Here is a 25040-nt window from a genome sequence, read left to right as displayed (position 1 = left end):
AGTGTTTGGTGCTCAAAACAAAGATTCCGGAGTGTGTTTGAGAGTGTTTTGAATCTTCGAAACCATTTATAAAGGTGAGTTGCTAATTTGTAAAGGAGATCTATTTTTGTGCAGTTTAAGATAATAAGAAAAAAAATGTCTCACTGTTTCCAGCATTTCTTCTCTGTTGTACCATTTTATCTTCTGTGTGTACCATGTCTGTGTCTGCTTGCACTGTATATGCTCATACCATTTCAGCGTCTCTCGGCACCATCTTTTTTGTGAGTGCTCCATCTGTTCCTCTGCTTGCAGCCCTGCATCATCTATCCTCTGCCTGTAACAGTTTAGTCTCTGCCTGCATTATTTCATTGTTTATGTGCATCATCTCTCTATCTCTGCATGTACCATCTGTCTGTACCCTTTCATGTGCATTTGCAGAGGACTATTATGATGTGGTTGCTGGTGTGTGTTACATAGTGCTACCATGATACATCTTTTCCCTTTCTGTCTGTAGTTTTGCACCCTCTGCTTGTATTATTTTCTCTCTGTCTTCTCTATCTCTGCCTTTGTGTGCTCAATTTAGTCTCTGCATGTAATATTTCAATGTCTGTTTCCAGCATTTCTTCTCTGTTTTATCATGTTATCCTTTGTGTGTACCATGTTTGTCTACTTTCACTATATGTGTCTGTACTTATACCATCTCACCGTCTCACTGCACCATCTTTTTTGTGACTGCTCAATCTGTTCCTCTGCTTGCAGCCCTGCACCATCTATTCTCTGTCTCTAACAGTTTAGTCTCTGCCTGCGTTATTTCGTTTCTTATCTGCAACATTTCTCTATCTGTGCCTGTACTATCTGTCTGCACCCTTTCATATGCATTGGCACAGGTCTATTATGATATGGTTGCTCTTGTGTATTAGACAGTGCTATCATATTAAAACGTTTCCCTCTCTGTCTGTAGTCTCACATTCACTGCTTGTACCATTTTCTCTCTATTTCTATTATATGTCCCTCTGTGGGCTAAATCACGTAAACCATGGACTGTGTCATGACTTAGGAGAGATAGTTGAAGAAAGTTCAATGCAGTATGTATGTCAGGCCTCTTAATTTTCAAATTGTGTTCATGCTGTGCAATTTAGATGCCAGGTGTGCTGTTTGAAATGCAAAAGCAACTGTCTATGTAGCAAGTAGTAATCATTTCAGTGAATTTTCATTTGTACATTCTGAGTCCCACCTTCACTCTCTACACAGCTTGAACATCAGTTTATTGTGTTAAACCCAGAAATTCCATCCCTAGAACAAATTATAAGCTCTTTGAACAGTTTTACAGTCCTGAAAACCCTGAAACAACACTCACAGTAAGACCCCCTTTGACTGTAGTAATTATTTTACTAAATTGCAAGAGATAGTGTTATGTGTCTAAGCTCACAGTGTGAGTCTGTTTTCATTTAAGAGGAAGGTGGCAGATTAATTTGCGTAGTTAGTGTCTTTAAAATTATGGGAATATATGTACTTATAAAATTGATAAAGGTAGTTTTTATTATCTATTAGTGAAACAATATAATTAAGTGTTTATATTTTTTTGCAAGGACCAGCAACATTATCATATTGGTGCAATGGAAGAGCATCAAGAGAACGTTGCTTTGAATGTTGAGATCTCATGCGAATTAATAGAGGATGTCAAAGATGGACCTTTTCCAGAGGAAATTGATACTGAAACTGAAGATTTCTTTGATGAGAGTTTGGACAGTATTTTTGTGAAAGCGGTAGAAAATTTTGAATCTGGAGATGTAAATTTTGTATTTGATGAAAATGAAATACTGGACGAAGTCATGTTGGAAGTTTTATTGCAATATGAAATGATTAATAAATAAGTTTATAATTTATAAGTAAAAATTATTGGAGTGAATCTTTTGGTAGTATTGTAATAATTTGAATCGTTGATGTGTTTAATAAAAATGAGAATAGATATTCTGATGAAGTGTGTTAGGGTTTAGGGTCAGAAATATTAATTCCACTATGACCCCTTACACTGCCTGAAAACCACTGTACTGTTCTTAACTCTGAAATATTATTCTCAGCAAATAATTCTATAATGGTGAAACAGCAATGCACTGCCATAAAGTCCGAAACAGTACTCACTACATGATTTCCTACTCTGTTCAGAGACTGTTGCTATGCCTTAATTTTACTTATAAAGTGAACCAGTGTTTACATTATTTAGTGGTTATAATTTTTATGTAGTATATTAGTAGTGGTCTATAACATTTTCTTTCTTTCTTCACAACAGATTGTAATTTTCTACAGAAAGAAAAATCAACATGCCGAATAAGAATGAAAAAAGAAAGAAATATAAACACAATTACTTATCGAAGAAAAAACAATTAGAAGATTTACGTAATCAACAAAGTACGGACAAAAAGAAGAGTGCTCCTGGTAAGACAACCAAGGATTTCATAAAGAAATTAACTCAAAGAAAAAAAAGTTCGAATATTTTGGAAAATGAAAAACACTTGTCAGTATCTACAAGGAGAAATCAGAGAAAAAAGAAAAATGTTTCCCAACTATGTGGTGATCAAATAGTCTATATTAATAGACGTTCTAATCAGTTTACACAAATCAGGAAGAGTATGTTTTATAACAGAGTTGTTTCGAATTTATTAAAAAATGCAAAGATTTCTAAAAGGAAAGTTGCTTTTTATAAGAAAAAAATATATATTGAGAATATTATTGAACGTGTGTTTGATATAAAAAAGAAGTTGTTTGTTTTAGTAATTAATAGAATAAATACACTCAATAAGGCAATCAATGTCTTAAAAGGTAAGAGTAAATGGAAAAGAGAAATAAATAGAAGTAATTTTTTTAATGTTTTTTCTGGAAAATGGAAGCATAGTTCAAGTTCTGAGCCATTTTTTAATGAAGAGAGTTACTTTCAGAGTAATGATTTGTTGCATGCAGTTGACACCAGTGGTCGAATGTCCTATTGAAAAAGAGAAAATTGTGCCTAGAAATGCAGAAGAGGTGATAGCTGATGAAGTTTTAGGGAGACGTTCTAAGGCTCCAGTGTACACTTGGAATTGTAGTAGAATTTGTAGTGTCCGACAGGATTCAAATGATTTTTTTCACAATTTCTTACGTAAGTATGCTTACAAAAGTCTTAAACAAAAGGTTAAAATGTTGCAAGAATTAGACCCTTGCAGAGTGAGAGAAAAAACAGGTCTGCAAGGGCATTCTCTGGCTTGTCTTTCTAAAAAAGTATGCCAGAGTGTTTTTCACCATTTTAGGATGTTATCAGTGCATCATACCGAAGTGAGGATATTAGTGAGAAGGTTGTATTATGCAAAAAGTCAAGCACTCAAGCTTAAACAGTTAAATAGTGCTCTTTTGCATGGATCTGAATTAGATGTTAAGAACATCTGTGATGAAATTGAGGTTAGTTACTTTGGTCCAGAAGAAGACAGTGCAGAAACTGATACAGTAATAGAAGGAAATGTGGTAGAAAATGTACAGAATTTTAATACAGAAAAATTCGAACAAGAATTAGCAAAGTTTAAGGTCATTTCAGGTGAAAAGCCGAACTTTTCTTGTGTGTGTTGTCGACGCACTCATTACAAAAATCAAACCAGGTTAGTTGATTTATATATAAAAAGTGAAGAGGAAAATAATACTGAATGGAAAGATTTTGCAACTTATTTGTTGGTAGAAAATTGTTTCGATTTGGGTTGTGATCAACGTATTTGTAAATATTGTTATAATAAATTAAATGAAAATAGAATGCCTGCTAGAGCTGTATATAATAATCTTGAGTTGGTAAATATTCCATCTGAACTGATGGATTTAAATAGCTATGAGACTATTCTGATTCAATGTGTGCATCCATTTCAAGCTATTGTTCGTATGGAGCCTAAGACAGGGAAATTGCCTCCTTCAGCTTTACAGAGAGGATTAAAGGGGAGAGTTTTATATTTGCCTCTTGATTTAAAGAAAAACATTGAGACAATTGGTTTTGAAAATGTGGAAGAGGAACCTCTAGTTATTCTAGTTAATGGTGTGCCTACAAAGAGGAAGAAAATCTTGCAAGATTTAGTGGATGTTAGAAAAGTCAAAAAGGCAACGTTGTATTTGGTCAGAAACAATCAACACTATAAAAATGTATACGTAGGAGAAGAGGAAACAATTGTAGAAGAGGATAATGATTTGTCAGCTGGACAAATTGAAAAAGTGGATGTATCCAGAAGTGAAGAAATGTATGAACATTATAGTGTTCATACACTGCATTCCAAAGAAGCAATGGTGAATGCTATTGAATTATTTCAGATGAAAAAAGCAAAAGGAAGTCCCATTAGTGTATGGGAAGAAAGCTTGGAAGAGGCACGATATGATGACCGACCTGTGCAGATTCCTGCATCTGAATACCGGACATTAAAATTATATGCAGAAGATCCGAGGTTCCGTCAATGTATTCCATATTTGTTTCATCTTCTGTTTGAGAGTGACTTGTCTGGACTTTATTATGCAGTGAACCATATACTAAAAAGTAGAGTACATCTGCAGAATGTTTCGGCTAGGGACTTCATGGATAAAGTCCAACAGAAAGACACTGTTTTGGAATCTCAGCTAATTAATCTCATGGCATGTCAGCGTGGTACTAATGAGTATTGGTACCGTCGTCATGGGGATTTGAAATGTATGCTAAGAAACTTAGGAGCTCCTACATGGTTTCTTACTCTAAGCTGTGCTGAGTATGCTTGGGAAGATTTACTTGAATTTCTTCGAGAGGCAAATGCAAACATAGAAAATATAGAGTACAAGACACCTGGAGAACTGTGCTCCTTGGATCCAGTTAATGTTTGCAGATATTTTAATCATAGATTTGAAGCTATGATGTCTTTTATAACAAACAAAAAATATCCTCCTCTTGGCGAGATTCTGGATTTCTTCTGGAGAAAAGAGTATCAAGCGAGAGGTGCTCCTCATATTCATATGCTATTATGGATCAAAGATGCTCCCAAATTTGGAACAGACTCAGATGACACTGTAATGTCTTTCATTGAAGAATATGCAACATGTGATATACCCAAAAGTACAAAAGATAAGGACTTAAGAGGAAAAGTCTTACGATTTCAAAGCCATCGTTGTGGCAAATACTGTCGATGAAAGTTCAAATCAAAGGATACATTCTGTACCAAATGTCGTTTTGGATTTCCATGACCAGTAATTTCAAAAGGAAGAGTGAACAATTTTATGTCATCTTTGCGACATACTGTTACAAGAAGATCACCAAAAAATACCTACAATTTAAGAAGAAGTGAAGAGTTCAAATACATAAATGAAAATAACCCAGTCATTTTGTCCATGTGGAATGCTAACATGGATATTCAATATGTTGCAGACAACTCTATTGCTGTGGCTCGATATGTAACGTCTTACATCACCAAATCTGAAAAGACGGAACTAAAGGAAATGTGGGAAGAAATTTCTCATGAAAAGAGCCTAAGTAAGAAATTGTATAACTACAGTTTAAAGATGTTGTCTCATCGAGAAATCGGAGCATATGAATGTTCTGATCGATTATCATCTGCAAGTCTATATGCGAAATCTAGAACAATCATTTGGGTGAGTTTAGGTCTTGCAAGAACACGAAACCGAGTTTTAAAACCTGTTCAAGAAATTGAATATTTAGCAGAGAAAGAACCAAACAGTACAGACATTCTGAAGACAAAAATGTTGGATACATACTATCCAAATAGAAGTAATAATCTTGAAAACGTTTGTCTGTATGAAGTACTGGAAAGCTATACTTTTAAAAGGAATATTACAGAAGATATCGATAAAGGTGAATATTCTGGGATTGGATGTGAAGGATGTCTGGTGAAACAAAGAAAAGGACATTTGATTAATCACCAAAAACTTTGTTGCGAAACTCCTGACAAAAGGGAATTTTACTATTTAACTCTTTAAGCCATGGCGTACAGAAGAGGAATTACTTGGAGACTTTGACAGTTATGAAGATTCATTCAACGCATCTAAAAATAGTATAGAATGTCCTGTTTTTACTAATTATCTGCAAATGTTGAACGACGAAATACAGCAAGAAGCAACAATTGCAGCGGAGATTGCTAGAGACAGTTCTCAAGACAGTCAAAGTTCTGCTTCGTTGAGTCAAGATCCACTAGGACAACCAATTATCCAAAATGAAGCAGCCACTGCCATGGATGAGGTGGAAAGAGCCATGGAACAAGCTCAAGAGGATGTAATAAACTTAGAAGAATTGGAAAAACAACTAAATCTTGAGCAAAAACAAATATATGATGAAGTGACAGAGCAGATTGAGCATAGTTTACGTCATGACAAAAAAGAATGCTCATGTATGTAATTTCAACCTGTCCGACTATACGTGAGTGGAGAAGCCGGAACTGGTAAAAGTTTTCTAATTAAAGGAATTGCAACATATCTACAACAAAGAACTGAGTCGTCACTCTCCTGTGTTGTCACTGCTCCAACTGGGTTGGCAGCACACAACATTAAAGGGATTACATTACATCGTTTATTGATGCTGCCAGTAGAATATGAAAATAAATTAGAATACCACAAGCTACCTGGAGAAGCTTGTTGTGAAGTTTCTAGAGTCCTTAAAAAAATGAAACTTCTCATTATTGATGAGGTAAGCATGGTATCAAATATAATGCTTGCTTTTGTGCATTTAAGAATGCAATAAATCCTTAAAACAGAGTATGATGTGTTATTTGGAAGGAAACACATCATTGTTTTTGGAGATCTACTGCAGCTAACTCCTGTGAAAGGACAGCCAGTATTTAAAACAGTTACACATGAAGACACCCGAAAGTGCCTGGGAAGTATTGGAAATGTTAATATATGGTCGCATTTCAAATATACAGAACTCATTCAAAATATGCGACAGGCAAAGGATGCTGATTATGGAAATATTCTTAAAGATATAAGAATTGGAAAACTAAGTGAACATGCCAAAGAAACTTTACAGGCACGATTACTTTCAAATTTGTTTCCAAATGAAAATGATATGGCAGAGAATATATATAGTAAAGTGGCAGAAGATAAGTCAGTTATATGCTTGATGCCAACTCTACAAGAATGTTCAGTCTTCAATGAAAAAATGTTAAAGTTAGAAAATCAAGAAATTGAGAAACTGGAAGCTAAAGACGGAATAGAGCATGAAGGAAGTACTATTATTTTGTCAGAAAGAGTGAAGTTAAAATTGGATTCTTTAGAGAAATCAATATCTAAAACTGCTGGTTTAGAAAAGAATCTGTATGTATGTTTAAATTGTCAGATTATTTTACGAAGAAATTTACATGTGGAAAGAGGTTTGGTGAATGGAGCAATGGGTAATGTTGTTGGTTTTGTGAATTACCCAAATAGAGATGAGATTGTATTTTTAAAAATCAAATTTGATGGAATTGAAGAGGTACAACAAGTCAGTAGTTGTTCAAATCGATTTTTGCTTGTGAAAGATTTATATGTCAGACGAAAACAATTTCCTGTTTGTTTGGCATATGCGGTGACTATTCATAAATCTCAAGGTTTAAGTGTAGATAGTGCTTTGGTAAATATTGGAAGTACTGTGTTCAAAGAGGGTATGGCCTATGTTGCTTTATCTCGAGTTAGAACTTTATCTGGATTGTATCTGATTGATTTTGATGAGACAAAGATTAGTGCAGATCTAAATTGTGTGAAGGAGTATAACAGGTTAAGAAGAGAATATGCTCCAAGTTTACCTCAATATCCTGTAATTGAAAAGCGTGTGCTAGGACGAAAAAGAAGATATGAGAAAAAATGTAGTGAAGTGGTAGAGAAAAGAAAAAAAGTAGATGAACCTGTGATTGGAAGCAAAAAGAAAAAGGATACTACTGAAGAGGTTGTTGGATTTCAGTTTGAAAACAGTTCTGGTGTCAACTGCTATGCAAATGTAGTGGTTAATGTTGTTTTTTGTCTTGAAACTTTACAGCAACAGATTGTTGAAAATCGGGAGCAAACATTTTGTTGTTTATTGAATTCTGTGTTTGAGAAATATAGCAGTGATAACACTAAAATAGAAAATGTTTCTGATATTCGAAATGTTTTAGACATATGTGCTGGACTAAATCAATTTTCTCAGAATATTCAGCAAGATTGTCAGGAATTTCTAATGTATATGCTTGCTGTTTTACAAGATGAAGGTGTAGATATTGATAGTCTTTTTGGCCTTTCTTATAAATGGCAACATCAGTGCAACAATTGTTCGTTTTCAAGTAGTACTGACATACAGACTGAAAGATTTATATATTTAACATTACAAGACTGTAAAGCAGTGTCTTTCAATAATCTAGTTAGAGAAGCAAATCAAAACATGGTCTGTTCTCAATGTAACTCAGAAATGTTATCAACATTATTTATCCGAAGATATGGACAGTATGTAATTTTAATGCTCCAACGATGCAGACCTGATGGAACAAAATTGACAACTTCAATTAAACATTTTGTGGCTTCTCAACTATCAATTTCTGGAAGAACTTTTGTAACTGTAGCAATTATCTTCCATGATGGTCCTTCTTCAACATCAGGACATTACACAGCTTATTTAAAATCTCCAAAGGGCTGGACACACTGTAATGATACTCAATTGACTTTTAAGAAACGTTTGCCTTTTGACTTACCAAATTCTTACCTAGTGTTTTTGCAACCTAAATTTTAGGAAAATTAATTGGCCTAGGAAGATTACTGCTGTTAAACAAAGAATACTCGGTTGTTCAGAATTAGTTTGTGAGTGAGGGTGACCAAATTATTTAAAAAAACTTGTATTTGAGATAGGGATAGCATCAGGTAGAGTTTTTACTAATGTTACATGGTAGAGAACACGTTGGAACTTTTGATTCTAAAGGTCGGGAGAAGAAAGGTTAAGAGTACAATTAAGTAATTTGCAAACTAAGGACTTAACACATACAATTTGGCCATGAGGAGAAGTATCTCAGAACAAAATGACTACTTCGGGAAAATGTTGTTAGAACATGCTTGTATGGAAGTTTATTTAGACGGTATAAAAAATAAGTGATATTGTTTTATTACTTTGTGATTGTTGGAGATGTACCATACTTAAACAAGAAATTGCGAATTAGAGAAAAACATTTAAGATATGTTTTTTTCGAATATTTACATTATGTATTCAAATGTTGTGCGGGGTTTTTTAAACACAATCTTTTTGATTGTGGTTTTTTTTTGCCCGCTGTCATATGATGAGTAGTATTGCACTCACTGTTTTAAGTGAAATTCAATACATTCTGAGAACAGCAAAATAAAATAATGAAAATATTGTGCAAAATATTTTGTATTTTATATTGCGAAATATACATTATAACTGAATTGTTTCTTCTCTTCCACAGATATTATATTTATAAGGTAAGTACGACAAACAAAAACAACTTTTTTAACAATCTCTTACTTATGTTTCTCTCTTTCCTCACCCTTTTATCACTTTTGTCACTATCACTGCCTTTCACTCAATCTAAGTCATATTCTCCCATTTCATATTTTCTTCTCTGTTCATCATTGGCATTCCCTTTCTCCTGCTGCTATTTCCTAAGTTTCACTTATTTTGTTTCGCTCACTCCATCTATCAATCCCTTTTCCTTATTCCCCTTTCTTCAATGTCTTTTGCTAATTTTCATACCTTGAGTCTCTCACTTTTTTCACTCCATTTCCCTCTTACTCTCTTTCTTTTTCTCACTTAGTCTAAGCACTTCATTTCCTTTCAGTCACACACTCTACCTCTCTTTGTGTTTCACTTACTCTCTTTCTATCTCTCTCTGTCATCCTTCCTCTCTTTTCCTTTCTATTTTTTTCACTCATACTTTCTTTTCTATTATGGAATATATATTATAACTCAATGTTTTCTTTTTTTCCATAGATAGTATATTTTTAAAATAAAATAAAATATAAAGTTGTCATTATTTATAAGGTAAGTTTCACAAAAAAAAATCCTTTTTCATCACTCTCTTACTTTTCTTTCTCTCTTTCACATTCTTTAATCTCTCTCTTACTAACCTTCCTTTACTGATCTTACTCTCCTTTTCTCGTTGTCATTATTGCCCTTCATTCACCTCTACACTCCTTTTGTCTCCAAAAGTACTCTTCCCTCACCATAACTGACCTTGTATAACTCTCTCTTTCCACTGTCTGTCCTTCACTTCTCTTTCCTATCTTCCTCAATCAGTACATTGTGTTGCTGTATCGCTCAATCTGTTCTCACTCCCCCTTACTCTCTTTCTATTACATCATTCCTCACTGACATTCAGTCACTCCACTTCTCTCACTCTTTCACTCCCTTTTACTCACTCCCCTTCCTTTATTCTCTCCCTTATTCTCCTTTCCTTCATCCGTCTCTAAGTCTCTTCCTCTATCTCAGTCAGTATAACTGATTTACTCCTTCAGACTTCTTTACTCTCCCTCTGTTTATCTCTCTCACTGTCTCCCTCCACCACTCTTTCTTTTCTTTCCTCTCTCTTTCCATGAATCCTTCTCTCTCACTCACTACTGTTTCCTCTCTCTTAATATGCTTCTTTACCCCTCCCTGTCACTGCCCTTCACTAACTCTCACTCATCTTCTCTTACTTCATATTCTCATCTCTGTGCATCACTGCTATTCTCTTTCACCTGTTTTTATTCTCTCACTCCCCCTTACTCTCATTCCCTCACTCCATCCGTCAATCCTCTTCCCTTACTTCACTTTCCTCATTCACTTTTGGTAACTCCCATTCGTTTAGTCCCCCACCCCCTTCACTCCATTTTTCTCTCCCTCTCTTCTTCTGTGTCACTCAGTCTAACCACCTCACTCCCTCTCACTTAGTTGTTGTCCTTCTCTTTCTCCCTCATTCTCCTTCCCTCACCCTCATACCCTTTCTCTAACTGTCATTGCCATTTACTCACCGTCACTCCCCTTCCCCCACTGCATTTCCTCCTGTCTCTATCTCACCCCTCTTGTCTTTTCCACTCTCTTTCCCTCACTCTCCCTCACTCTTCTTCACTCATTTAAATCCTCAGTCTCCTTCCCTCACTACGCTTTCCTAAGTCCCTCCATTCCCTCACTCAATTTCTCTCTCCCTCACTCCCCACTTCTCACTTTCAATTATCTCCCTTTTATCATCTTCATACCCCTTCCCTCACCATCACTCCACTTCTCTTAACCTTCACTCCCCTAACCCTACTCTATTTCACTCTGTCCGTCCCTTACACTCCTTCCCTGTCTCTGCCCCACTCCCCTTCTCTCTCTCTCACCCTCCTTCACTCTCTTTCCGTTAGTGCCCTTCCCTTACTTTTTCACTTCCCTTAACTCACTCCCCTACCCTTAGTCCCTTTCTTTTAGTCACCGTTTGTCTCACCCTTCCTCACTCATCATACTCTCCTTTCCTCACTCACCATACTCTCCTTTCCACACTCATTCCCTCAGTCCCTTCCTCTCCTTCACTCAGTCATTTTAGTTATTCATTTATACACTACACATTCTCTCCCTCTCTCTCTCTCCCTCACCCTTCCTTTCTTTCACTTTCTGTTTCCTTCACTCCTACTTTCTTTTGTATTATGAAATATATATTATAACTCAATTTGTTCTTTTCTTCCACAGGTAGTATATTTTTAAAGAAATATACTATTAATTTGTCATTATTTATAAGGTAAGTATGACAAACAAAAAATACGTTTTCATCACTCTCTTACTTCTCTTCCTCTCTTTCTCATTCTTTAATCTCTCGTATTCCCCTTCCTTTACTCATTTTACTCTCCTTTACTCATTCTCATTACTTCCCTTCATTTTTCTTTACAGTCTTTCTGTCACTATCAGTACTCTTTCTTCACTCTCACTCACTTTGTCCAACTACCTCTTTCTCTCTCTGTCCCTTACATCTCTTTCCTATCTTCCTCTATTACTACCTTTGTCTTGTTCTATCCCTCAGTATCTTCTCACTCCCCCTTACTCTCTTTCCATAACATCATCTCTCAGTCACCTTCACTCACTCAACTTATTTCACTTCCTCACTCTCTTTTGTTCAATTCCCTTCGTTTATTACCTCCCTCACTCTTCTTTCCTCCATCCATCTCTAAGTCTCTTTTTCCTCAATCACTACCTTGTGTTGCTTTACCGCTCAATCTCTTCTCACTCCCCTATTACTATATTTCTATTACATCATCCCTCACTGATCTTCAGTCACTCCACTTTTTTTCACTCCTTCACTCCCTTTTGCTCAGTCCCCTTCCTTTATTCTCTCCATCACTCTCCTTTCCTCCATCCGTCTCTAAGTATTTGTATTTGTATTTGTATGGCTATTTATAAAGCGCGAACTATCGCTCCGAAAGGAGCATCCTGGCGCTGAAATAGTGTACAATACATTGACGGGATCTAGATGGCAGCCATTACAGTAACATCAGACAAGCTGTAAATCCAAGTTTTTAATTGCTTCCTGAAGACATTCTCCTTATCCAGGAGTCTAAGATCTTTAGGCATGGCATTCCACGCCTTGGAGGCCAGTACAGTAAGGGTCTTTCCCCCCTTTGTTTTGAAATGGAATTTGGGGATATTGATCAGAGTGTCGCCTGATGACCTCAGACTTCTTGGAGGGTCATACCGGGTGAAATGCCTCGAAAGATACTTCGGCCCTGTCATGTTGAGGGCTCTAAAGATGGTCAGCAGAATTTTAAACAAGATCCTCCTATGTAGTGGAAGCCAATGTAGTGTCCGAAGCGCAGCCGAAGCAGAAGATATTCTAGGTAATTTGAGTACCAATCTTGCAGCTGCATGTTGCACACTCTGAAGTTTTTTTAATGTGGCTTTTTTTACCCCTGCCATCAGGCCATTACAATAGTCTAGGCGTGAAAGTATTAGGGCCACTGCCACCGTCTTTCTGGATTCAGTTGGCAGGAAGTCGAAGAATTTCTTTAGTGATTTAATAATACCAAAGCAACTTCCTGCCACATTTCTTACATGCTGGTCGAATGAAAGAGCGGAGTCAAATAAGACCCCTACATTTCTGGCTGTTTCAACCGAATGAGGGGGTGCAGGTGATTCCTCTGGCCACCAGTCCTTAGGGCAGACATAAACCTCCTTACCCAGGGGCAGGATCTCTGTCTTATTAACATTGCATTTTAGGTGGTTATTATCCATCCACAAGAAAACCTCCATCAAGCAGCTCTTTAAATTTTGTTCCGCGTTCGAGGAGTTCTTGTCCATGGATACCACTAACTGGGTGTCATCGTTATACGATGTTACAAGTATCCCGAATGACTATCAATGCAATGAGGGGGACCATATAAATGTTGAACAATAGAGGGCTCAGAATGGAGCCCTGCGGGACCCCTGAAGAAACCTTTTTTTCCCTGGACAGAAAGGGGCCCAAAGAGACGGTTTGGGATCTGTCAGATAGAAAAGACACTATCCAGGCCAGAACCACTTCTGTTATTCCAATGCATCTCAACCTTTCAATAAGAATTTTATGAGAGATGGTGTTGAACGCTGCCGTAAGGTCTAATAAAATCAAGACCGCGTTTCTACCCTCATCCTGCAAGAATTTAATAGAATCAGAGAGTTCTATGAGGGCCGTTTCCGTCGAATGTCTATGTCGAAAACCTCACTGCTGAGAATGTAAAATATTATTTGTTTCGACAAAATTTTTTAGTTCTTGATATACCATCTGCTCTGTGATCTTACACAAAACTGGGAGGAGAGATATTGGACGAAGATTGGAAAGATCGGTGGTAGATTTATTGAGTTTTTTCATTAGAGGTTTCACAATTGCTTTTTTTAAACTCAAGGGGTACCATCCCTGAACTAAGCGACGCATTAACTAGCGCATTCATAGTAGGGTTTACTACATCAATTATCTGATGGAGTATTTGGGGAGGGCAAGAATCAGAGGGTGCACCTGATTTACAGGCCAGAATGACTTCGCGAGTTTGGAGAAGAGAGGCCGGTTGGAAGACACTCAAGATAGCAGCCTTTATATCCAGAGATTCCTGATAGCCAGGAAAAGTCGAAGGGGAAAGGGTTGGAAAATCCCTCTGTAAGAGCTCGATTTTCTCCTAAAAAAAGTCAGCAATTTGATTACAAAAGCCTAAGGATGGCGAAATTTCCGGCTGGAGAGTTTTGGGGTGGGTGAAGGACTTTACTATGGAGAAAACCGTTTTCTGCTTTTGCTGTGCCTCTTTAATAGCATTGATGTAATACTCCTTTTTGGCCATTTTAATACTAGCCAAGTAGGATTTCCTTTGTTGTATATAAAGAGTTTTAGCTGATTGATCATAGGTTTTTCTCCATTTTCTTTCACTCTTTTTACATAAGAGGTGCTTTTCCGCCAGTGCCTGGGAATACCAAGGGGCATTCATTTTTCCCTTTCTCTTCCTCTGTTTTAGTAAGTGTAAGTGTTTTAGTCCTTCATACTCCCTCAGTCTTCTTGTATTTGTCTATTTCACTGTCTCCGTCCCACTTGTCTATTTATCATTTTATTTTCTCTCTTTCCATAAATACTTGTCTCTCATTTACTTATTTTTCCATTCTGTTAATATGCTTTTTTTTTCATTACTCCATTCCCCTCACTCTTATATCCATTCCCTCACTATCACTGCCCTTTACTCAATCTTACTCCTCTTCTCCCACTTTATATTCTCTTCTCTGTGCATCACTCCCATTCCTTTTCTTCTTCTTCAATTTTATCAGTACCCCTCAGTTTCTTTTCCTCACTTCATCTGTCAATCCTGCTCCCTTATTTCTTTTTCCTCATTCCCTTCTGCTAACTCCCTTTCATTTACTCTATCACTCATCTTTTGAACATTTTTCTCTCCCTCTCTTGCTGTGTCTCACTCAGTCTAACCTCTCTTGCTGTCTGTATCTCACCCCTTTTCTCTTTTCCACTCTCTTTCCCTCAGTCTCCTTAACACTTTTTCACTCATTTAAATCCTCAGGGGCAGATTTAGAAGACCCTTGTGCCTCTTTTACACCGCTGCTGCGTCACTTTTCTTACGCAGTGGCAGCGCAAAAGAAGCGCTATAGTGCAGGGTATTTAGAAAGTGACGCATCAGGGAGATGCGTCACGTAGTAAAACCCTGCACCACATAAAACCAGTGTCAGGTTTCATGTGGGCGTTTCCACGTAGGGGTGGGTGTTCCATCGCAGGAACGCCCTTAAAAAGTAATTCAGTGAAATATACAAGATTTCACTGAGTCACTTTACCAACACTGATGCGTCAAAACCTTGCACCTGGTTGAAGTAGGTGTAAAGCTTGACGCACCACATTACAGATAGGGCAAGTTGGAAAAGTGCTGGAGTTGCGTGATGCATGCAACACAATTTGAGTACTGTGCCAACTTTATGCCCTAGATGCGACACGTATCTGTTTATTCTTGCGCCATGGTGCACCACATTGCAAATGCGGTGCATCATGGGTGGCGCAAGGATAAACTTGTGTGCCGCATCTTTCCTGGCACATCTCTGCTAATTTGAACAAGGCTCTGTTCAGAATATACAATTATTTCAAAGCACTTGTTGCACCTCATGTGCACCTTCTTTAAAAAAGGTCTCAGGTCCAGTTCTGCAGTCAATGGAGATGGAGGTGGTGCCAATGAAGTGCTGGCCACAGCTGGTGGCATTTGTGTGGCCAGGGCTCTGGTGGATGCCTCCGCGAACTACGCAGGGTGCACTTGCCTCACATGTCTTATCATCGTGTGAATTGAAAATTAATATTTTTTCGAAGAGTTTCCCTAGAAAGGACAGTGTCACAAATGGTGCACGTGACCTTAGGTGCATTCACCTTCTTTAGTTCTTCAGGATATTGAAAAAATTGCCAAATAAAAGATTCCTTCACTCGCCGTTGAGGAAGTCGATACTGTTGATCAGAATCAGATGATGATGATTCCTGTCTGGCTGCCATTTCAGTTATTTCTCAGAGAAGCTGCAGAGGGTTCTTCTTCCACGAGACTGAAACAGATAAAGAGGGAAATGGGATTTTTGAAGATTCTAGAACTGAAAGTACTATGAACCAATGAAAAATTGTTTTAGAGTCACATGACTTGACCGGTGCGCACGTTGCTTCAAAATGGCGTTTTGCCCAATTTTCATAAAAGTTACAAAACGTGAAAAGGAGACAAGGTAGAGTCACTGTCTAAGTTTTCATTATTTGTAAGGTAAGTATGAGAAACAAAAAAAAAGTTTGTCTTCACTCTCTTATTGTGACTGAATAACTGCCTCACTCTTTCTCAGTCCCTTGCTCTCCCTCTCTCTCCCTGTCTCTTCCTTACACTTCATCTTCTTTCCTCTCTCTTTCTACCACTCCTCCTCTCTCCCTCACTCACTTTCCCTCTCTCTTAATTTTTGTTATTCGCCCTTATTCCCCTTCCCTCACCCTCTTATCCATTTCTTAACTGTCACTAGGTCTTCACTCATTCGCACTCCACTTCCCCACTCCACTTTCTCCTGTCTGTTTCTCACACCCCTTCCCTTTTGCACTGACTTTCGCTTACTCCCCTTTGCTTTCTTTTGCAAACAGGTGCAGGATTTTTACGTACTATAAGTGTAAAAGTGACTGAATGAAATATGACACATTTTACTTATTCACTTTTAGAAGGCGTTCCTACATCTGAACATTCCCCATGTATGCAGGAATTTTTTCTGTTGGTGCATTGTTTTACAATATAATGCACCTTGCAAGTACATCAGATTGTAAAAACCATACTTTATGGTGCAAACTTTTGTACCACTGCTGCATCACAAATTACTTAAAAAAAATATATACTGTTCTTAAAAGTTAAAAAAAAACATTTTCTTCATTATAGCAGATATTGTCTACCTTTAAAATGTACATTAAATCGTAGATATTACGTTTTTTGAATTAAAAAAACTTACGGGGGTAAGCACACAGAAAGTTAACGGTGTGCTTGCGGAGTGCTTACGGTGCGCGGACCTTGTAATCATATTAAAAAAAATAATAATAATTTGAAAATAAAAAAAATTAAAACAATTATATTTATACTTTGTTTTATAATTATTTAACTATAAAATGTGTAATATAAAGAAGGGAAAAATAATATATAAATAGTATTTATTTAAAAAAAAGAAAAATTAGTATACATTTTTTTTAAAGAATTAGTAATTTTAAAAATTATCTTTTACAAACCTTTGAAATTCACTGAAAAAACCATAGGTTTAACACACGTTATACTTAGGAATTAGCATTTAAAAAACCTTGCAAATTCACTTAAAAAACCATAGGTTTCACACACGTTATAGTTAGGAATTAGCATTTAAAAAACCTTGCAAATTCATTGAAAAAACCATAGGTTTCATATCAGTTATAGTTAGCTGGACAATTTACTCATACAAAACCATTGAAATTCCCACGTTATAGTTAGTTGTACTCACTATAACTGGTGCGCCCGCAATGCACTGCTAATTACGTCACATATTACATCACTCATGACATAGTCAGTGACATCACTCATGACATCACTGATGACATCTCAAATGACATCACTGATGGCATCACTGATGACATCATCCTTGTGAAAGAGTGGCAGACCCTGTTTCAGTGTAATATAAGTTTTGATACACACATTGAAAAATAGAATCAAAAAATTTCAAAACAATGGAGAAACTAATTCCGGTTACAAAAACCTATTCAGAAATTGGAAGATCTACATACACATTCACTCATTCACCAACATTTCTATATAGTTACTCATACACATACTCAATCATCATATGTACTCATTCACCTATACATTTTGTTACACACCGACACTCATCCTTAGAGTTACTCACACACATACACACATGCAAATAAATTATAAAACAACCATTCACTTGCTTATACAGCTATACATACTCCACTACTCTTACTTCTACAGAAACATACACATACTTTTTTTCTAAAACAATCACTTATAGGAACAAAAACGTATTTATTCAAGAACTCTTACAATCTCTCACTCTCACACATACTCACCTATATGCATCAATTCTCACATATAGTAATTTAAAACATATGTAGTTACTCATAAAGATATGATTGAGACAGTCATTCACTGACTAACACACCCATACACACACTCATCCACTCATAAAGTCCTGCACATATGCTCTCTTCAAAACATATACAAACAGTAAGCCACTCATTCATTCATCTATGCACAAAGTAATACCCCCACCAAACCATACAGACACTCATACTAATACTCAAAAAACTAACTAATAACCCATATAGACACTCATGTAGCTACTCACCAACCCAAGCAGCCGTCTATAGATAAAGGGAGACAGTGATACAGATATTTTCAAATTTAAACAATAATTGCTAATACATGTATTTAGTAAGATACAAAAAGTCAATTATACAATCAATTAAAAAAAACATCCATTTAGACACTTATTTAACTGTTTGTTCTTCCATCGACGTTTAGGTACACATATATAAAATGTATTTTTTTTTCAGAAAGACACACATTCACTGGATGATGTCATCAGTGATGTCATCAGTGATGTCATTTGAGATGTCATCAGTGATGTCATGAGTGATGTCACTGACTATGTCATGAGTGATGTAATATGTGACGTCATTAGCAGTGCATTGCGGGTGCAAGTTATAGTTAGCTGAACTAACTATAATGGGGGAATTTCAATGGTTTTGTATGAGTGAAATGTCCAGCTAACTATAACATGTGAAACCTATGGTTTTTCAGTGAATTTCTAAGGTTTTTTAAATGCTATTTCCGAACTATAACATGGCTGAAGCCTATGGTTTTTTCAGTGAATTTCTAAGGTTTTTTTAAATGCTAATTCCTAACTATAATGTGGCTGAAACCTATGGTTTTTTCAGTGAATTTCAAAGGCTTTGTAAATGGTAATTTTTAAATGTATTAATTGTTATTTTTTATATACTAATTTACTACATTGTTTTATAGTATTTTATTTTTAGATATTTTATTTTTTAAATTACATGACATATTTTTAATATAAATTGAAAAAAAAGTTTTTAAAAATATTGAAATTGTAATTAATATTTTTATTTTATATGTTTTTTAATGTATATATATTTTATATAGCAGGCAATGATATCCTATGGAAAGAAATTCAAGTTATTGTTAGTTCAGTTAAATTTACTTTTCAGGAATAGTAGTGAGCTGAAAGATGCAGCACTGAGGTCTCTCCTGAGAACAGGTGAGTAAATCGGAATTCGTAGTTCGGCTGATTTTTGAGGAATTTTTTGAAGTTCTAATACTCCACACTTAGAAAAATTTCCAAGTGAAACCAGTCAATGTTAGCCTATGGAAGGAAATTCAAGTTACTGTAACTACGATTAGAATTACTTTTCAGGATCAGTAGTGGGCTGAAAGATGCAGGACTGAGGTCCCTCCTGATAACAGGTGAGTAAATCGGAATTCGTAGTTCGGCTGATTTTTGAGGAATTTTTTAAATTCCAAAACTCCACACTTGGAAAAATTTCCAAGTGAAACCAGTCAATGTTAGCCTATGGAAGGAAATTCAAGTTACTGTAAGTATGGTTAGAATTACTTTTCAGGATCAGTAGTGGGCTGAAAGATGCAGCACTGAGGTATCTCCTGATAACAGGTGAGTAAATCGGAATTCATATTTCGGCTGATATTTCGCTCAATAGTGAAGGAAAGGATGGGGGGCCTGAGGTGACGTGTGCAAACATGCCCTGTGGCGAGTTTTAGTTTGGGGAATTAATTCCTCTTCAATCCTGATGTCCACTGTGAGCCAACTAGCCCACCAGGTACCTCCAGTATGCGCCAGGGAGCTGCGTTGCAGAGAGGTGTTCAAAGGGCACGCCCCCTTTTTACAACACTCTGCAACGCAGCTCCGTGGCGCTTACTGGAGGTACCTGTTGGACTAGTTGGCCCCTAGGGGACCTCTGGATTGAAGAGGAATTAATTCCCCAACTTTAAACACGCCACAGGGCATGTTTGCACACATATCACCTCAAGCCCCGCCCCCTACCTTCACCCCTGTGCAAACACGCCCCGTAGCATGTTCTAAATTCGGGGATTAAGTCTCCTTGCATACTGGGGGTCCATGGGGGCCAACTAGCCCACCAGGAACCTCCAGTAGGCGCCAGGGGGCTGCGTTGCAGAGAGGGTTAAAAAGGGGCGTAGCCTCATTACACCTCTCTGCAACGCAGCCCCCTGGCGTGTTTGCAGAGGGGGAACTAATTCCCCTTGCATACTGCGGGTCCCTGGGGGCCAAGTAGCCTACCAGGAACCTCCAGTATGCGCCAGTGGGCTGCGTTTCAGAGAGGTGTAATGAGACCACGCCCCTTTTTACACCTCTCTGCAACGCAGCCCCCTGGCACATTTGCAGAGGAGGAACCAACTCCCCTTGCATACTGTGGGTCCCTGGGGGCCAACTAGTCCACCAGGAACCTCCAGTATGCCCCAGGGGGCTGTGTGCAGAGAGGTGTAATGAGGCCATGTCCCTTTTTACACCTCTCTGCAACGCAGCCCCCTGGCACGTTTGCACAGGTGGAACTAATTCCCCTTGCATACTGGGGTCCAACTAGCCCACCAGGAACCTCCAGTATGCGCCAGGGGGCTGCACTGCAGAGAGGTGTAATTAGGCCACGGCCCTTTTTACACCTCTCTGCGTCGCAACCCCCTGGGGCGTTTGAAGAGGGGGAACTAATTCCCCTTGCATACTGGAGGTCCCTGGGGGCTAACTAGCCCACCGGGAACCTCCAGTACACGCTCGGGAAGGTACAGAGTACAGTACTTCATTCTGTGCGATTTAAAAAAAACATTTTTTGGCCTTGGGGGTCCTTGTGGTACTCCCTGAGCAGTCCTAGGGGTTCAGGGTGTGTCTACCCTGCCCCCTTTGCGTGTTTTGCGCGTTTGTTTTCTGCTTTCTTTAGGCACAAGATGGCTGCCAACCGACAGTTGACATGCAATCAGCATGCAGCTCGTGCTCTGGAAGGTAAGCGTACTGTACAGAGTACAGTACAGAGTACGGTAAGCTCCTAAATATATACTTATGATTTTCTCAGGAACTACTGAACCGATTTACACCATTCAACAAAAAGCGTGATCTGCTAACAGAACTCTACCTTTTTGCCAAATTTGGTTTTAGAGAGGCTCCATTTACCGGGGGCCACCGACCCTGCAGGGCGGGCTCTGCAGTCAGGAAATGGAGAATCGTGTGTTTGGGTTTTACCAGGAGAAAACACAGAGCCAAACTTCGTCTTCCTTTTAAGCATGACCTTTATTCATCATCTGCGCTGCAGCATTTTAAACCACTCCTTTCCTTACGCGTTTCTGCTTTGACAGCCTTGATCACAGGTGAGTGGTGTGTGATACTCCCAGTGGTCACGTGGTCCGTAGTGCCAAACTACAGGCCCCAGAGTGCACCTCCATACATATTTCATAGCGTGGCACAGTGCAGTATTTCTTTTTGCTTAATAGCGTTTTTCCCTGCAAATGTCACGAAAATTCATTTTCAAATCCAAGGTGCACACTGTTCCAATATTGTTTGCCAAGTGCATGTTTCTGCAGCAGCGTTTAAATAATTTGCTTAAAATGCGAAGTTGCCAGAGAGAGCATTTCACCTCTCTCATCTCCCTTTCTCACTTACGTTTTCCATATAGCCATGGCAGTCCTTTGGCCTTGGGGGTCCTTGTGGTACCCCCTGAGCAGTACTAGGGGGTCAGGGTGTGTCTACCCTGCCCCCTTTGCGTGTTTTGCGCGTTTGTTTTCTGCTTTCTTGAGGCACAAGATGGCTGCCAAGAGACAGTTGACATGCAATCAGCATGCAGCTCGTGCTCTGGAAGGTAAGCGTACTGTACAGAGTACAGTACAGAGTACGGTAAGCTCCTATATATATACTTATGATTTTACTTATGATTTTCTCAGGAACTACTGAACCGATTTACACCATTCAACAGAAAGCGTGATCTGCGAACAGAAATCTACCTTTTTGCCAAATTTGGTGTAATTCTGTTCAGCCGTTCGGGCTGTAGCCCTGGCTAAAGGTCCTATGGAAAATTGCATGGGGAAAACACATTTTGGGACCCCCCTTTTTTCTCGGCCCCTGCTTCACGAATCACCCCCAAACTTCCAGGGAAGGAGCGGAGCAGGCCATTTTCTTGGAGAGATTCGCGAAGATTCGTCCACCGGCGCCAAAGTTATTCCAAATAGAATGTTGCGGATTTCCTATGGAAAGTAGGTCCTAACTATAACTACCTACTGGCGACCGCCAGTAGGTAATATATATATATATATATATATATATATATATATATAATGCCTGGAATACCATTTTGAAAAGCAAATAAATCTTCCCACTGAAAAATCGCCTACTGCTTTGGGGTCCATCTTTCTATTTGGCGTGGAATCGCCGAGAAAATAGGAGTTTACAACTATATATATATCTCCCCCAGTTATGCCTGTTTAGTGGTTGGCTGGTGGGAGGAACAGACACTGAGAAAAGAATTGTCATCAAAATACGGTAACAATATAATAACTTGGTTACGTTATATAGACGATGTCTTCGTGTTGTGGAGAGGGGACAATGAAAGTGCAAATGTTTTTTTACAAGATATCAATGTGAACAAAATGAATCTGAATTTCACTTCAAACATGAGCTGTACTGAGGTTGAATTTCTGGACACAAAGGTATATGTGAAAAATGGTGAGTTACAAACAACATTACATAGAAAACCCACAGCGGGTAACTCGACGTTACATGCCTCTAGTGCCCACCCTAGACATCTAATTGACAGCATTCCCTACGGTGAGCTTCTTAGAATAAAACGCATATATAGTGATGAGAAACAACAGACTATATGTATGCAAGAGGCGGTGGAGAGATTCCGTAGGAGAGGCTACACGGCAAAAATTCTACAAAGGGCTTTGGACAAAGCCAATAGTAGATCTAGGGAATCATTACTATCAAATACAGAAGAAAATGCCTTGCAGGAAAATGAGGATACCCCTAAGACACCCAGGCTGATATTAACCTACAATAACCAGCACCGTCAAATTCGCTCAATAATTAATCAAAATTGGGCGATAGTGCAGACAGATGCAGTCATGACACCAGAATTGCCTCAAAAACCCACTATAACCTTCCGGAGAGGCATTTCGATGAGAAATAAAATAGCTAAAAGCGTCCCAGACCTTAGTACCAAAAAGAAGAGCACTCTTTGGTTACCAGAAAAACAGGGTTTTTTTAAATGTTCATCCTGTCGGGCCTGTAAATTTGGTACAACCACCAAAAAATACACCACACCTTTCAGCCCGAGGGAATTTAAAATTCAGGGATGCTACGACTGCAAGACGGAATATGCAGTTTATATTCTGACGTGTACTTGCGGGCTCAGATATGTGGGTAGTACCAAGCAGCAAGTACACGTCAGAATTCTGCAGCATCTGCGTGCTGTCGTGAATAACGACAGCACATATCCTGTTGCAAGACACTTTAAGGCAGTCCACCAAAACAACTTAGCAGACTTAAAATATTTTGTCATCGGAGCAGTAAATGAGAATCCGTGTGGTGGAAACAGAGAAAAAAGCCTTAGACAGCTGGAATCTAAATTCATTGTAGAATTAGACAGTAGACAGCCTAATGGTTTAAATAATACAGAGGACTTACATCATTTCCTCTAAGAACTCATCTATTGGGTTAGGATGTACCCGTCATAGTTTCTTTCAAACCTTCTGTTTTCTAAAATGAAGTCCAATAACTTTACTGTGACCCTAGAACCTTTTCCACATTCTTTTTAAAAAAAATAATTTTTCAACTTTGGTTTTAGTCTTTCACGTTATAAGTATAAATTATTCTTATCTTATAAATTTTAAAAAATCACACGAAGCTTGTGAATATCAAGTTTTTTCTGCCCTTTAAAAAAAAGGAAACACCACTATTAGGGAATGGGAAAATATCACCGTTATTGTTTGCACTTTAACTGAGGAGATACTTTTATGCTGCTAAAATACATCGTATGCACTTTATTTGTAATTTTGCACATGAGCTCTATTTTTGCACAAACTCTCCATGTTGCTTAGTTCAATATTGATGAGGTCAGGTCCTTATAATCATGGAATTCAATCCGATATTTATGTATAGGCATCTTTGAAGTACCAACATTTTTATAATATATTTCTATTTTTATATTGTATATAACATGCATATTTATTTATATATATATATATATATTTTTTTTCATATTAAGGGAAAAGGATATACATATATTTTTATATGTCATGGGTACATTCATGAAAAATAATGGAGTTATACGCATAAGTGACCATAAGCGCAAACTATGATATGCTCTGTGCTAATATATCAAATACATTGGTGCACTATGTTTTATTTTCTATGAATCAGCATTTATGCGGTTATGTTGTTTTGATTTCTATTTGAAATACAATTGATTTGGGTATTTGGTCTAAAAACTACAAAACCCAGTATACATATGCATATAGTATCTCTTCTATGTTTAGCACTTAGATGAGGTGAAAGCATCACACCAAAAATGTATAAAAATAAAAAGCGGACCATCTGTTTGTCACATTGAGAAAGAATACGGAGGTATTCGAAACGCGTCTGGCAACATTTGAAAAATAAAAGACCTGCTGATCCACGAAAATTGGAGTCTGTATTTCGTTCCTTTGGCTGTGTCCCGGCTGGGCATTGCAGAGGGGATTCGGAGATATCGTCATATATATATATATATATATACATATATGTGTGTGTGTGTATATATATATATATATATATATATATATATATATATATATATATATACACACATATGTATATATATGTATGTACATATATAAAGAAGTGACTCAAACAGATGTAATCACCAAACAATAAAACTATATTTCAACTACAATGTTTTGGCTTCCTCCTTCCTAAGATTGTGCAAGATTGTTTGCTTAGAGGCTGCACAGTTGACACTGCTTGCTTTTTTCAAAAAACATCATGAGTGAAGAATCAATTTTGAATGTGTCATCAATGCAGTCCTGAGATCTCTTCAGATATGCAGTAATCAGGTGGT

At 37.6% G+C, this 25040-nt stretch overlaps 1 protein-coding gene across 1 annotated transcript in view; it reads left to right on the top strand.

The window, feature by feature from the left end:
- The window catches only part of LOC144761711 (kinesin-like protein KIF28), a 982011-nt gene that overhangs the window by 832621 nt on the left and 124350 nt on the right, over window positions 1-25040 (top strand). The gene's annotated exons all lie outside the window — the stretch shown is intronic.

The sequence above is a fragment of the Lissotriton helveticus genome, chromosome 6, assembly GCF_964261635.1.
Source record: "Lissotriton helveticus chromosome 6, aLisHel1.1, whole genome shotgun sequence".
NCBI lineage: Eukaryota > Metazoa > Chordata > Amphibia > Caudata > Salamandridae > Lissotriton > Lissotriton helveticus.
Note: the sequence above shows the minus strand (reverse complement) of the source record. Positions and strands in the feature narration are given on the sequence as shown.